The sequence below is a fragment of the Peromyscus californicus genome, unplaced genomic scaffold, assembly GCF_007827085.1.
Source record: "Peromyscus californicus insignis strain IS unplaced genomic scaffold, ASM782708v3 Scaffold_8__1_contigs__length_139910024, whole genome shotgun sequence".
Lineage (NCBI taxonomy): Eukaryota > Metazoa > Chordata > Mammalia > Rodentia > Cricetidae > Peromyscus > Peromyscus californicus.
Genome location: NW_026294606.1, coordinates 35,422,484 through 35,436,423, shown reverse-complemented (window position 1 = coordinate 35,436,423; position 13,940 = coordinate 35,422,484). Strand labels below are relative to the sequence as shown.

General features: G+C 43.0%; 1 long non-coding RNA gene across 7 annotated transcripts in view; it reads right to left on the bottom strand.

Moving 5' to 3' along the window:
- The window catches only part of LOC128103629 (uncharacterized), a 308,429-nt gene that overhangs the window by 182,087 nt on the left and 112,402 nt on the right, over positions 1-13,940 (bottom strand). The gene's annotated exons all lie outside the window — the stretch shown is intronic.

The window sequence follows — 13,940 nt, the reverse complement described above, 5'->3', positions numbered from 1 at the left end:
TACATAGCAAGATCTAGAATGTGTGTGTGTGTGTGTGTGTGTGTGTGTGTGTGTGTGTGTGTGTGTGTGTAGTGTGTAGTGTGTATGTAAATAAAAAATCTGTATATCTCATTGAGCATTCAAAATTCCAGTAGAAATGACCCCAAATAAACAAATTTTTAAAAATTTTAAAAAAAACACAACAGTATTTCTGGGTCTTTGGATGGACTTAGAATCACTTAGCCATCACGTTTGGAGTTTCCAACTATAGTCATTGTCAAGGTTTAGCCAGTGTATCAAGGATTTGCTCTCCAGGATGCCACTACTGGGAAGTACTATGGACCTTTGGGAAGAGGAGCCCTGTGGAAGTTCCCTTAGGTCACTAGCAAACAGGCTCCCAAAGGGAATTATGAGGCCCCAGCTTCTATTTCTCCTTCTCCTTCCTTGAGTGTGAGGTAACCAGAGTCCTTTGCCAAGCTCTGCCTACCATGAGTATCTAGTACCCTCACCACCTAAAATACAGTGAGCCTACCAAATCATGAACTAGAACCTTTAAACCCCAAGCCACAAAAAATCTTTGCTTTTTAATTACCTCAGACACTTTGCTACAATTACATGAAACTGGCTAACACATTTATCTATAAGATCAAATTCATAAATACAAAAGAACAATACTCCTAATTCATCTTTCTTAGAAATTGTTGACACTGGGCTGGAGCACATGTTGCTCTTGCAGAAGACCCAGGTTTGATGCCCAGCACCCATGTGGTGGCTCACGACCATCCATGACTCCAGTTGCAGGAGATCCAATGCTCTCTTTTAACCTCCATAGGCACCAGGCACACACATGGTACACATACATATTTGTAGGCAAAACATTTACACATGTAAATTTAAAGAAGAAAAATCTAAAAAAAATAAAATAAAATTATCGCAAAATTATTGGCATTGCTGTAACAACCTCAGCCACAAACCAGAAACCTGCTTTTAATGTTACAATTCTGCTAGTTTAAAATCTGGGTTTACTCTTCCAGACAGAAACACTTACAGCAACCAATTCAGAGTCCTATAAATCCAAACTACAGTAGTCGTACAATTCACTAGTGAGCAATGTCATGTATTCAACCAGCATGGAATAAGCCTGTTAAATATCTGGCACAAAACAGAGAAGGACCTAATGAAGGATCTGTCCAGTGACCCCAAAGGTTTTATGAACAGTGCATCTCCAAAATGCTATGGGAAAGAAAGGCAAATAGAGACAAAAGTTCAACATGATTACTTAAGGACCAGAAGGCACACATGCTCCTTGTATGCACTGGGCTTTTGTCTGGTCATGACTCAACAGTCCCCTAAGAATTTACTAGGTCCAGATGTAGCTTTGTAGAGTCCCCTGCTCTCCACTACCTTAATTTCTGCAGAGAAGAAACTGAACATAGTCATCAATACAAGGCCTGCCCAGTACAGAGCTTTGAAAAAAATGGCTGTCTCCAGGTTGAATTTCAGAAGACACAGATTGTGACGTTGCTTTTTAAAAACTGCATCCAGCAGGATAGTGGTGGTGCACGCCTTTAATCCCAGCACTTGGGAGGCAGAGGCAGACAGAACTGTGAGTTTAAGGCCAGCCTTGTCTACATACAGTTCGAGTTCCAGGACTGCCAGGGCTACACAGAGAAAAGATGTCTCAAAAAAGCTAAAATCCAAAAACAAACTAGAACTGTGTCCTAGTACGTCATGCCCCCCTCGTCAACGTTGGTCATTCTTACACTACTCTGCTGGGTCAGAATATGCCCTTGATTCTTAAAATTAAGAAATCCAGTTTGAAGAGATGGCTTAGGCAATAAAGTGCTGACCGTACAAGCAAAGGGACTGGAGTTTGATTCCCAGAACCCACATTAAAAAAAAAAAGCTCTATGTGGTTGTGCACACTTAAAATCCTAAAGATAGGAAGGTGGAGTTAGGAGGCTTCCCAGGGCTTCCAAGCCAGCTAACATTGGCTGTATGACCTGTTTCAAGCCAGTAAGAGACCTTTCCTTAAAATACAAGCAGAACAGCCACTGAGGAATGACAGACACCTGAGGTTGTCCTCAGGCCTGCATGGGTGCACACATGCACCTGCACACACATATACATATGTCAGAAAAAAAATCTTACTATCAGTGTATGATAGCTCTACTGGTATCTTGTTTGGAGGGGGGTAAATTTCTTTATGTGCATGAGCGGTTTTCCCTGCATGTATATATGTACATCATGTGTGTGTGTGTGTGGTGCCTGAGGATGTCAGAAGGCATCAGATTCCCCTGGAACTGGAGTTATGCATAGATGACTGTGAGTCACCATGTGGGTGCTGGGAGCCAAACCCTGGTCCTCTGCAAGAGCAGCAAGTACTCTTAACCACTGAGTCATGTCGCCAACCCTCTCAAAGTATTTAGAAACTAAATAAGGAAAGCAATCTTACATTTAGTAAAAATGCTTACCCTGTAAAAAATACGGCTGAGAAATGACAAGGTTTAAATCTCCTGTAATGTGATTATAGCTACTAGCATGAAAGGGGATTATTCATAACTGGAATAGGAAACTAAGGAGCAAAACTCCAGATAAGACAGAATCCCAAGGAAGCTGTCAGCATCTTCTACCTAAAGAGCCTCCATCAATCATCACTAGTAGCGGTGGTAACGCCTCAGCCAGCCTACCAATGTCTGAGACGGATGCCATTCCTCTGCATTAAGGGGGACAGGTGTGTCCCCTGATGCAAACCACAGCACCATGTGATCAGAAAGACAGTTAATAATTGGAAGTACAATAATACGTGTCAGTGCATCCATTGGAATTTAGTGCCTCAAACATAGGCTCTTCAAGGTGTTCCTGAAATGCCCTTCATGAAACCAATCTGTTTCTCTTTCTTCTGGAGTTTCCATGGGCCATAGCCCTTGGGATGTCCTGAAGACATGATGGAGATCATCCTTGGACAGGAAGCTCAAGAGATTTAAAAAAAAAAAAGAAAGAAAAGAAAGAAGGAAAGAAAGAAAGAAAGAAAGAGAAAGAAAGGAAGAAAGAAAGAAAGAAAGAAAGAAAGAAAGAAAGAAAGAAAGAAAGAAAGAAAGAAAGACTACATAGAGCTGTGGGGGCGGGGTGCAGCAATGCCTTTTCCAGGGTTTTCTTAGAAAGGATGGTACCTGGATAACATCAAAATGAAAGCTGCCACCTATGGGACCTCCACAACAGCTCCACTCCAAAGAGCGAGCGGGGCAGAAAATGCCTTCTGGTGTTCACCAGACAAGGATGATTTCCAAGTTATGGTTTTGCAGAAGGTCATACATGTAGTGAATGGAAAATGACACATGGTCTCCTCAGAGATTTCTGTCCACCCAACACAGGTGCATAGACATACATGCAGGCATAGACATGCAGTAAGATAAATCTAAACAAATAAATGAGAAAGAAGGACTGGTGAGACAGCTCAGCGGTTAAGGGCACTGCTGCTCTTCCAAAGGGCCCAGGTGTGATTCCCAGCCCTAACATGGCCCCTCACAACTGTCTGTAATTCCAGTTCCTGGGGATCTGACACTCTCTTTTGGTCTCTGAAGGTACCAGACATACATATGATACACTGACATACATTCAGGAAAAACACCCATATACATAAACTCCTTTAATCTTGTTTTAAATAGAAATAGCTAGACCTGATGGCAGAAGCCTATAATAGTCCCAACACTTGGAAGGTAAAAGCAGGAGGTTTCATGCAAGGCCAGCCTTGACTATGGAGTTCGAGGCCAGCCTGGGATATGTGAAACACAGTCTTGAAAAGCCAAAAGGAAAAATGATAATTTATAGCCAAATGCTGTAGTAAAAGTTATTTAAATTCATGAGTTGTTTTCTATCTAATAATTTCAGACCAAAATTTGACTATCTGTACCGGATGAGTCTGAAAAGGGGAACCTGCAAGGCGGCAACATTGTAACTAACACCCATCTCTTTTCAACCTTGATGAGCATCCCAGGCTGCATTTTCTCTGATCAGACTACAGCCCCCACCCCCACACCTTAGTCTTCATGCCCAGAGAACTCATACTCAACCTTCAAAACAAGCCCATGCCTCACCTGCCCGCTTTTCACCAAACATCCTTTTGAAACAAAGTTACTGTTCTCCACTCAGCCTTGGAGCTCCACCTCACACTTGTCTGTCCATAGTCACTGTTCCCATTACATCCCATCTTTAAATCCCAGCACCTAGGGCTGGAGGGATGGCTCAGTGGTTAAGGGCACTCACTGGCTGCTCTTCCAGACCACCCAGGTTCTCAGAACCCATATGTCAGCTTACAGCTGTCTGTAACTCCAGTTGCAAGGGACCCAACACCCTCAAATAGACATACATGCAGGCAAAACACCAATGCACATTAACAAACAAACAAACAAACAAAAAACCCAGCACCTAGCAAAACACTTGGTAACTTTAACTGCTGCTCAGTAAGCATCAATTGTATTGAACTCTGTAAAGTGACCCAAGAGCATTTTTGGAAATTAAAAGAAGACTCCATTACTTACTACAGAAATAAATATGGACCTTCCATGGTTTTATATGGAAGTGGCAGCAAGTGATTTTCAGACCCTTAATCACTATTTATTATTATTATTATTATTATTATTATTATTATTATTATTATTATTATTATTATTATTTTAACATAATCCCCTTTTCCAACCCCGTATGTTACTACAAAGTTATAGTACTCAGTACTGGTTGGTGGTAGCCTAGAAACAGATTCATCAGTCAACAGAACAGGGGGAAAAGCCCAGCTATTATTAGGAATGCCGTGACACACTGCCAGGAAGCGAAAGGACACACAAAGGGAACAGCTCTCTTCAGCAGTGGTACTAGGAAGAGCTGGAGAACCACACATCAGGGAATGAAACTGGACTTTTAGCTTGCAACATACATAAAGATTAACCCAAAACGGATTAAGATCTTTAACATAAGACCTCAAATTATAAAATAATCAGGAGAAGCAGAGGGAAGTCTCAGAGGAGTCAACCTAGGCAGAAGTCTTTGGAACATGACATGGAAGGTGTCCAAAGCCCAGACAAGCAGAGCTATGCCACACCAAGGGTTTCTGCTCTGCAGAGGAAACAATGAAAGTGAAGAGGCAGCCCAGGAAAGTGGAGAAAAGCTCTGTAAGTCAGATATTCAAACCGTGGTTAACATTCAAAATATAAAAGGAATTCATACAACTCAATACAGGTTAAGGAAAGGAAAAGAAAAAAACCAGAAGTGAAGGAAGATATCTTTCCCAAGAAGCTGCTTAAATGGCCAACAGGAAGATCCAGAAAATGCAAATGAAAACCACAGTGACATGAGGGGTGCCCAGCACACCTGTAATCCCAGCACAGGGGAGGTAGAGACTTGAGGGCCAGGAATTTAAAACCGGCCTTGGCTGCAGAGTGGGCCTGAGGACAGCCTAGGACATGAGAGCCTGTATTTACAGTGGCTGTTGTCAAAGGGCTGACAGGCAGCAAGCAGTGGTGCTTACACTCTACAGTGCTGTGAGATACAAACACACACACACACACACACACACACACACACACACACACATGATCAAACCCTGGCGTAACGCTCAGCCTGATAAAAGGAACCCCTGCCATCTATGGTGATACAGATGAGCCTAGAACACACCATGCCAGGGGAAAGAAGGCAGACACGGGAAAACTCATATAGTGTGAACTCAGTTATATATGTCATCGAATCACGAGCTCGGATTCCTGAGGTAGAGAGTAAAACGGTGGTGAAGAGGAAATGGCAGGTATCCCTTCAATGGGGAGGACTTCCCATCATAAAACCAATGTTCTGTTCATCAACACACGGCAGCACCATGACTACAGCTCCCTATGCTATCCTGTTAACTTAAAGCTGGCCACGTGTGCTCCTTGAGTGTCCTCATCCTGCGTTCCATACAACATACGAAACGGTAGCGAGGCATGGTGGGGGCGGGCTACTTCATTTGATTGTAACGCCACTACACCAAGTCTGCCAACTCCTCAAAATAGAGATCTTGAATTATGTATCATTTTTATTTGTCAATTATTTTCAATAAAGTTGAAATAAAATAAGAGAAAGTTTTAATTTTGGGGAGGGGGGGTCAAGACAGGGTTCTCTGTGTAGCCCTAGCTGTCCTGGAACTCACTCTGTAGACCAGGCTGTCCTCAAACTCAAGGAGTGCTGGGATTAAAGGTGTGAGCCACCACTGCCTAGTATTTTTTTTTTTAAGTTTTAATTTTTTTAAAAAAAGAATTCCCCTCAACTAGGAATTGGCATAAGTCATATGCCTGGCAATTTTTTACTACTAATTTTGTTAAGTGTAGCTTACTTCTAATAAATTCTTTCATATCTATAAAATGTAAATTTATAAAGAAGTAACAATATGCCTTATTAAAAAAAAAAAAACTAAAACACTAACCATGGTTTTGTAAATTCCCTTCTCTGTGGACTGTGTTCACTTTTAAAGGTGAAATGAAGGGCATTGTGTTCAGGAGAAACCTCCGTCCTAGGTGGCAAACTGCTAAGCCACTTTGTGACCCCCTAGAATAGTAGAGATTCCTGGAGTGATGCAGAGAAGTGACCTTAAAAGCTGTTCTTTCCATCACAGATAATTTGTCTTCTAAGGAATGCTGTCCACAGTGTTTATCCATGAGATCAACAGAAAAGCGCCAGGTCAGAAGGGCACGGCAGTAAAAGATGCATGGTCTGAACTCAGAGGCTTTGGGGTCAAGTGCCAGCCTGGCCAATTCCACGGTCCCGAGACCAGTTAGCCCCTCTCTGTCTCACTCTTACCATTTGTAAAATGAAGTCAGAGTGGTATCAAATGCATGGAGAGGTCAGAAGGATTCCATAAGTTATTGCCACCACTGAGGCTTGCATGGCACCCAGCATCCCCCACACTGCATATACGGCAGCTAGTAGTAATACGACAGCGTTGATCCACAGCACATACTCAGTAAACAGCTCTGGCTACAAGAAGGAGCTCTCTAACGTGTTATACCTGAGCTACTGAAAGAATGATATCCTCCAGGATATTCTAGAAGGATTAAAAACACACACACACACACACACAAAATATGACCATAGCATGCTTCGTATGTATTCCCAGGGTGAATGGCTACTCTACTTTTCAGGAGATAAGCCTTAGGACACATATCACACTCAGCAGGATTTTTGTCAAACAGAGAGGTGGGGGTGGTGAGTGTACCCACATGTATGTACACATATGTAGGCCAGAGGTCCATATCTGTGTCCTCCATTGCTCCTACCTTATTTTTTGAGAGACAGGGTCTCTCTCTCTCTGAATCTGTAGGCCGCAATTTCAAACAGGCTTGCTGGCCAGTGAGCTGCCAGGATTCTCCTATCTCCACCTTCCAGAGGTGCCACTGCAGATGAATGCCATCTTCCTGGGATTTGTACACAGGTGCTGCGGATCTGAGCTCAGGTCCTCATAGCTGCATAGTATACACTTTACCCACTGAGCCAGCTCCCCAGCCCCACAAAGAAAGTAAATTTTATACTTTAATTATTTGGGGTATCATGCAACAACATTCCTTATATATGAGAATTTCCCACATGGATTTTTTTTTAAATGGGTCTTCTGCCCAGCAAGTGTGTGATTTGCTTTAGCCAAATGGGTTCTCAGAACATCTTTATTGTTACATGCTTACTTGTCTATAAAGGCTTGAGGGGCCTGCACAATCTATGCTTGCTGTGGAATAACTCCTTTGTACACTGTAAAGATTTGTCACTAGAATTGGTTTAATAAAACACTGACTGGCCAGTAGCCAGGCAGGAAATATAGGCAGGGTGACCAAACTAAGGATGATGGGAAGAAGGGTGGAGACAGAGGAGACACCAGCCAGCCACCAAGGAAGCAGGACATGTAGCAAATGAAGTTGCAAGCCATGAGCCACATAGCAAAGCATAGATAAGAAATATGGCTTAATTTATGACAGGCAGTGGTGGCACACACCTTTAATCCTAGCAGAGACAGGTAGATCTCAGTGAGTTCGAGGTCAGCCTGGTCTACAAAGCTAGTTCCAGGATAGGCTCCAAAGCTACAGAGAAACTCTGTCTTGAAAAACCAAAGGAAAAAAAAAGAAAAGAAAAAAATACGGGTTAATTTAAATGTAAGAGTTTTCATAATTAATATTAAGCCTCTGTAGGTTATTTGGGAAGCGGCTGACGAAAGACATAAAAAAGCCCACCTACTGGCCACAGTCACTCAAATAAAAATATTTATTATAAAATTAATATTTTAAGACATTAAATCAGCATCAAAGAATATCATAGCTGCTTTTCTATTGCTGTGAAGAGAAACCATGACCAAGGCAACTTATGAAAGAGTTTATTGAGGCTTATAGATTCAAAGGGTGAGAGTCCATGACCATCATGGCAGGGAACATGGTAGCAGTCAGGTGGCCTGGGGTCACCTGGATGAGAGTGCACATCCAGATCTGAGAGTTGGAGGCAGAGAAAGAAAGACTGGGCCTGTCATGGGCTTTTGAAACCTCAAAGCCACCCCCAGTGGCACACCTCCTCCAACAAGGCCATACCTCCTAATTCTTCCCAAATAGTCTCACCAACTGGGAAACAAGCATTCAAATAAATGAACTTACGGTGGCCATTCTCATCCAATAAGTATCAAATAATTATAAAGAGACATTTTTGTAGCTAAGCAGGTCAAATATAGTGAGGGACAATGGGCACATGTTCTTTACAGCACTATTCACAAAACTAAAAGAAGGGAGGGATGAGTGTCCATGCATGGATGAGTGGAAGTACAGAATGTAGTATATGCTTACCACAGAGTATCTTTCAGCTTTTAGAAAGGGGAGCTCCTGATGTACCAGCTTCCCAAGGTAGGACATCACACTGACAGAACTACACCAAGCACGGAAGAACAAACTCCACACGTCTCCACCTGAGGTGAGTGGACAGACTCAAGGACAGCAAGGAGAATGGGTTGCCAGGGGCTGGTGGGAGACGGGAGTAAAGTCAGAGCTTGAAATGTGTGGCTTTTGGTTAGGATGACGAAACTGTTCTGGGGATGGGCAGTAGTGATGGCTACACAACGCCGTGAGGAAACCTAAGGCCAGTAAATCCCAACCCTCAGCAGGAAGCTTTGTGTTAGGCTTGTTACAGTCTAAGAAACATTATGGTTCCAGCCCAGCTTCCCGCTGCACACTCGGAATCTCAGCCATACTCGGGAGGCAGAGGAAGGAGGATTCGGAGTTCAAGTCATGTACACAATGTGTTGCCTCAAACACCAAAATAACAACAACAAAAGTATTGTGTTAGCCCCTGCAAGTTGTACAAAGGACAAGGAGCAATAAGTAGTTATCAGCGACCTTGAACTACGGCAACCATTCACGGGGCCAGCAAGATAACTCAGCAGGTAAAGGAGCTTGCTGCCAAATCTGATGATTAGAGTTCGATCCCAGGAAACCACATGCTGGAAGGAGCGAGTCAGTTCCCAGTAGTTATCCTGTGACCTGCACGTGTGCATGATCGAACAAGCGCACCCCCTCCTCCCCACAAAGGGACGAATGGATAAATAAACAAAGTTTTAAAATATTCACCTAGATAATTCTGAGCAAAAAGAAAAATGCTAAGGGATCAAGAACCAATATCTATTTCATTCTCATCTTTAAAAGAATCGAAGGAAGGGAGGGAGGGAGGGAGGGAGGGAGGAAGAGGGGAGGGAGAGAAGCAGGATGAAAAGGAGGAAAGAGGAAAAGGAAGGAGACAGAGGAAAGCCGGGAGGAGGGAAGGGAGAAAGAAAGTCTCATGTTCTCTCACTTCAGGATAAAACACTGCACATGCTAACCACCAAAAATTAATGGGAAAAACACTCCAGCTGACTGAGATGTGAGCCAGGCCTCAGTCACAGGAAACCATGCTGTTTGGTACCTGCAATGCTCAGAAGAAAAGCAGTAAGAAGAGCATGGAGCCAAAAATTACAGGGTCCAGCCCATGCCACAGTCTCCGAATGGAACTTGAGCCGTCCATAATCTTCACTGTCAAGGCAAAGCCTAATAAATTTCAGAAAGATTAATCCCACTAAGATCTCGCATCACTAGCCTCGACTAAAAACACTTGATTAGATCACAGGGACCCAGACGGTCTGGCTCTCTCTCCCACCTCAGCGTCTGCTTCTCAAGCTTTACTGACAAGACATGACAGGAATAAGGACAGGCCGATTTCTCCTCCCTTTGTCCTTCCCTGCAGCCACGTTCACTGGCATGTTATAGTCCCTTTCCCCCAGCTCACAGGAAGCAGAGGTGAGGCGCTCGATCATGCTTGCACCCTTCATATCTTCAATCACACACCTTCACGGAGTGGATTCAGAGGAACGGGACTGCTGCCAGCGCTGACCAGTTATTTCTTTTGAACACTAAATAAAAGCTAATGAGGCAAATTATCTTTGCTTCTCCAAAACCCTAGGACTGCACCTTGAAAATCCCACCGCAGTGAGAAGGGGAAGGGGAGATGAATGGTTTCATCGAAGAGGATACTCAGGAGAACAGTAACTCCTGGTTTTGATCAAGCTGATGTTTTTCCTGTGGCAAGCTACAAATAGCCATTTTGTTTAAGAGTGAGTGTGTGTGTGTGTGTGTGTGTGTGTGTGTGTGTGTGTGTGTGTGCAGTAACCATCAAATTTGGAGATTCTAGGAGCTAACATGATTTCAAGCAGTCCGTGGGTGACTCCCATCTCTCTCTCCCTGCTATTAGGTCAGCCCTTGGCATTTGCATGCACATCTGATTTACAATGATCCACAAGAAAAATAGAAAGTTTTCATAGATTTGAATTATTTTCCAGATTCCTAACCAACACAGCCAATACAGTATTTTGCATTCGTTCTGATTACAGGTTTTGCTGGAATTAGAAACAGGTGGCATGTGATATTCTGTACGGCTGGCAGCAAATTTGCATATCAACAGAAAACAGAAATTTTCTAATCACATAAATCATATATTGTAATCATGTGGGGGGGGGGCATTCTTTCAGTTTCTCTTAGTGAGAAATGTTTTTTCTAAGGGCCAGGAAATCAAACATGGTCAAGGTCAATACAACTTAAGTTAATCTCTTGTATAGTGAAGATTTTCCACAAAACGGCTTGGGAAATATATAAATGTACATTTATTTCCCCAGTAGGAAACAGTGGCCTGAGACCACACAGTAGATTTTGTTTGTTGTTTTGTTTGCAAAGCTGGGTCTAGAACCCAGTCCCTTGCCCAGGGAAGGCAAGCAGCTGCCATTGGGCTACACATCCCTGGCCTTCTTTTGACTTCGAGACAGGGTCTTGCTAAGTTGCTCAGGCTGGCCTTGAACTAATTCACTCTACAGCCTGCTTCCACCTTGAACTTGAGACCCTCCTGTCTCAACCTACTAAGTAGCCAAGGTGACAGGCCTGTCTTACCAGGCAGACTCCAATCAGGTTTCAGACCTCTGCTATCAGTTACAAATATTTTCCTGCACTGATTAAACTTTCCCATCTTGGGAAATGAAACTGGGTCTTTATTTCTATCCCATCTGCAATCAGCATGGGAATGAAAAGGGCATGACATAAACTAAGCATTGATGTCAAAAAAAAAAAAAATACCTCCAACCCATTTTTTTTTAAACTGGAAAAATAAAATGCTTTTCCACTAAGATTTTTTTTTTAATCTGCTTCTACTCAAGGCTAGAGGTCTATTTATTTTTAAATGACACGCAGGAAACCTCCCAACTGCAACTCAGATTTACATCTGGCTAATCCTGAAATTGTGACTGACCAAATTCACGCTGTTTATTTCTAATGAGTTCTGTGATTTGGGGATAACACGTGTGAGGGATGTCGAATTAACTACTGAGAGTCAGCAGCAAGCAAGCAAGCAATCTTGGAGGATACGAGTCAATTTCTAATCATGCTTGCCAGAAGCTTAGGGTGGGAGAGACAGGTGATAAACTCAGCCAAGAATATCAGAACTTGTTTCCCTTTCCTTTTTTCTGTAGACTGTTTCAACACTCCATCAACAAAGACAGCTCAACTTTTCCTTTCCATAATTTTGGAGATTACAAGGAAAGCTCTGGCCCCCTTGAGAGTCTTAGATAAATGAAAACACTTCACACTGCAAAAAGCTGTGTCGGTCTCCGAGAGTCCCTTTGCTGGAGTTGTGTCCACTTACAGTCAGAGAAGGACAGAGGTGAAAGGGATGGCCCATGCATGCTACAGAAATACACAGTCTACTGAAGATGCTGTGGGATGGTCTGTATGTCAAATGTGTTGCTGATTGGTCAATAAATAAATCACTGATTGGTCAGTGGCCAGGCAGGAAGTATAGGCGGGACAAGGAGGAGAAAAAACTGGGAAGTGGAAGGCTGAGTCAGAGAGACACTACCATCCGCCATGATGACAAGCTGCATGTGAAGATGCCGGTAAGTCACGAGCCACGTGGCAAGGTATAGATTAATAGAAATGGATTAATTTAAGCTGTAAGAACAGTTAGCAAGAAGCCTGCCACGGCCATACAGTTTGTAACCAATATAAGTCTCTGTGTTTACTTGGTCGGGTCTGAGTGGCTGTGGGACTGGCAGGTGAGAGAGTTTGTCCTGACTGTGGGCCAGACAGGAAAACTCTACCTACAGAAGATGCCTACACACAAGTAGGAAACGATGATCAAAATCTCCTTACCTAGACACAGACTGGCCTGGATCTCATAGAAGGGTGAACACTTACTCGAATCAAAACAACAAACCCAGAGACAGCCCAAGAATCACTCTTAGCTCGGGTCCCTTAGGGTTTATGAACTGAAGCTCTCAAAGAATTTACTCATTTGACAGGTAAGGGCCTGCAAGGACCTGCAGGAGCTCATCTCTCCCCAGATGAATCTCAAACCAAAGGCAAGCTGCAACGGGAGGGCCTTGAAACCCTGCCCCACCACCCCAACAAAAGCCCACATCTCATGGAGTCAAGCAAGAGATTCAGGTGTCCAGTGAGCAGCTGAGAAACACAAATCAGAAAATATGCCCTTGTAGAAGCTCATCTCCATGGTCACCAGTTCTGACCCCAGGTCCTAGATATGCTTCATAACACACACAGGCTGCATTTCTGTTGCTCCAACTGGAGACTGCCACTGTCTTGGTATGGGTCCCAGAAGGCAATGGAAGGTGGGAGCCATCCAGGTGATACAAGGTGGAAACACTCAGGTGATCTTATGAATTTGAAATTCTTCAGGATGTACTGTCGTGTTAAACACAATGAGAAGTACAAAATACGGTGAGCAGAGAACTTAAAATTGAACATCTGATTACCAGTGGTTTGCCTAACTCCACCATCTTCAGAATCATCTGGAAGGCATGTTACAACACCCCACTGCTAGAATCACTGAGTCACTGGCCAGGGAAGGGGTCTAATTATCTTCATTTTTAATTAACATTTGCATTTCTAGCCGCTCACCTGTGATGTGATAGCTGCTGGTCATTTTGCAGTCAACTGCTTTGGATTTAACTCTCTGGTACATTTAGACAACTGAACACTGGCTGCATGTTAATAGGACTTAGTTAGGACTGACATGACACAGGGTGGAAAAAATGGTACTTACAGTTACAAAACAAAACAAGAAAACAAAAACACACTATTCCCATCTTTAAGAGACTCATAAGGAAGAGAAAATTTTCCAAGCACTCTAGCTAGAATTGGCAAGGGCCAAGTGAGTTGCCTGCTTCCTCGGAGGTAAACTTCAGCCTAAAATTAGGGTTTAATGGATGTTAATTGAATGATGTGTGTTTTATATCATCATAAGGTACACATATGAATACATAAAAGTAAAGCTATTATGACAGAAAAAAACAACAACAGCAAAAGACACTCAAATCACTGTGAAGAAGAGAAGAGGTTTTATCTGGGATTTTGGGATAGCCCAGGCAAAAACAAAGCACA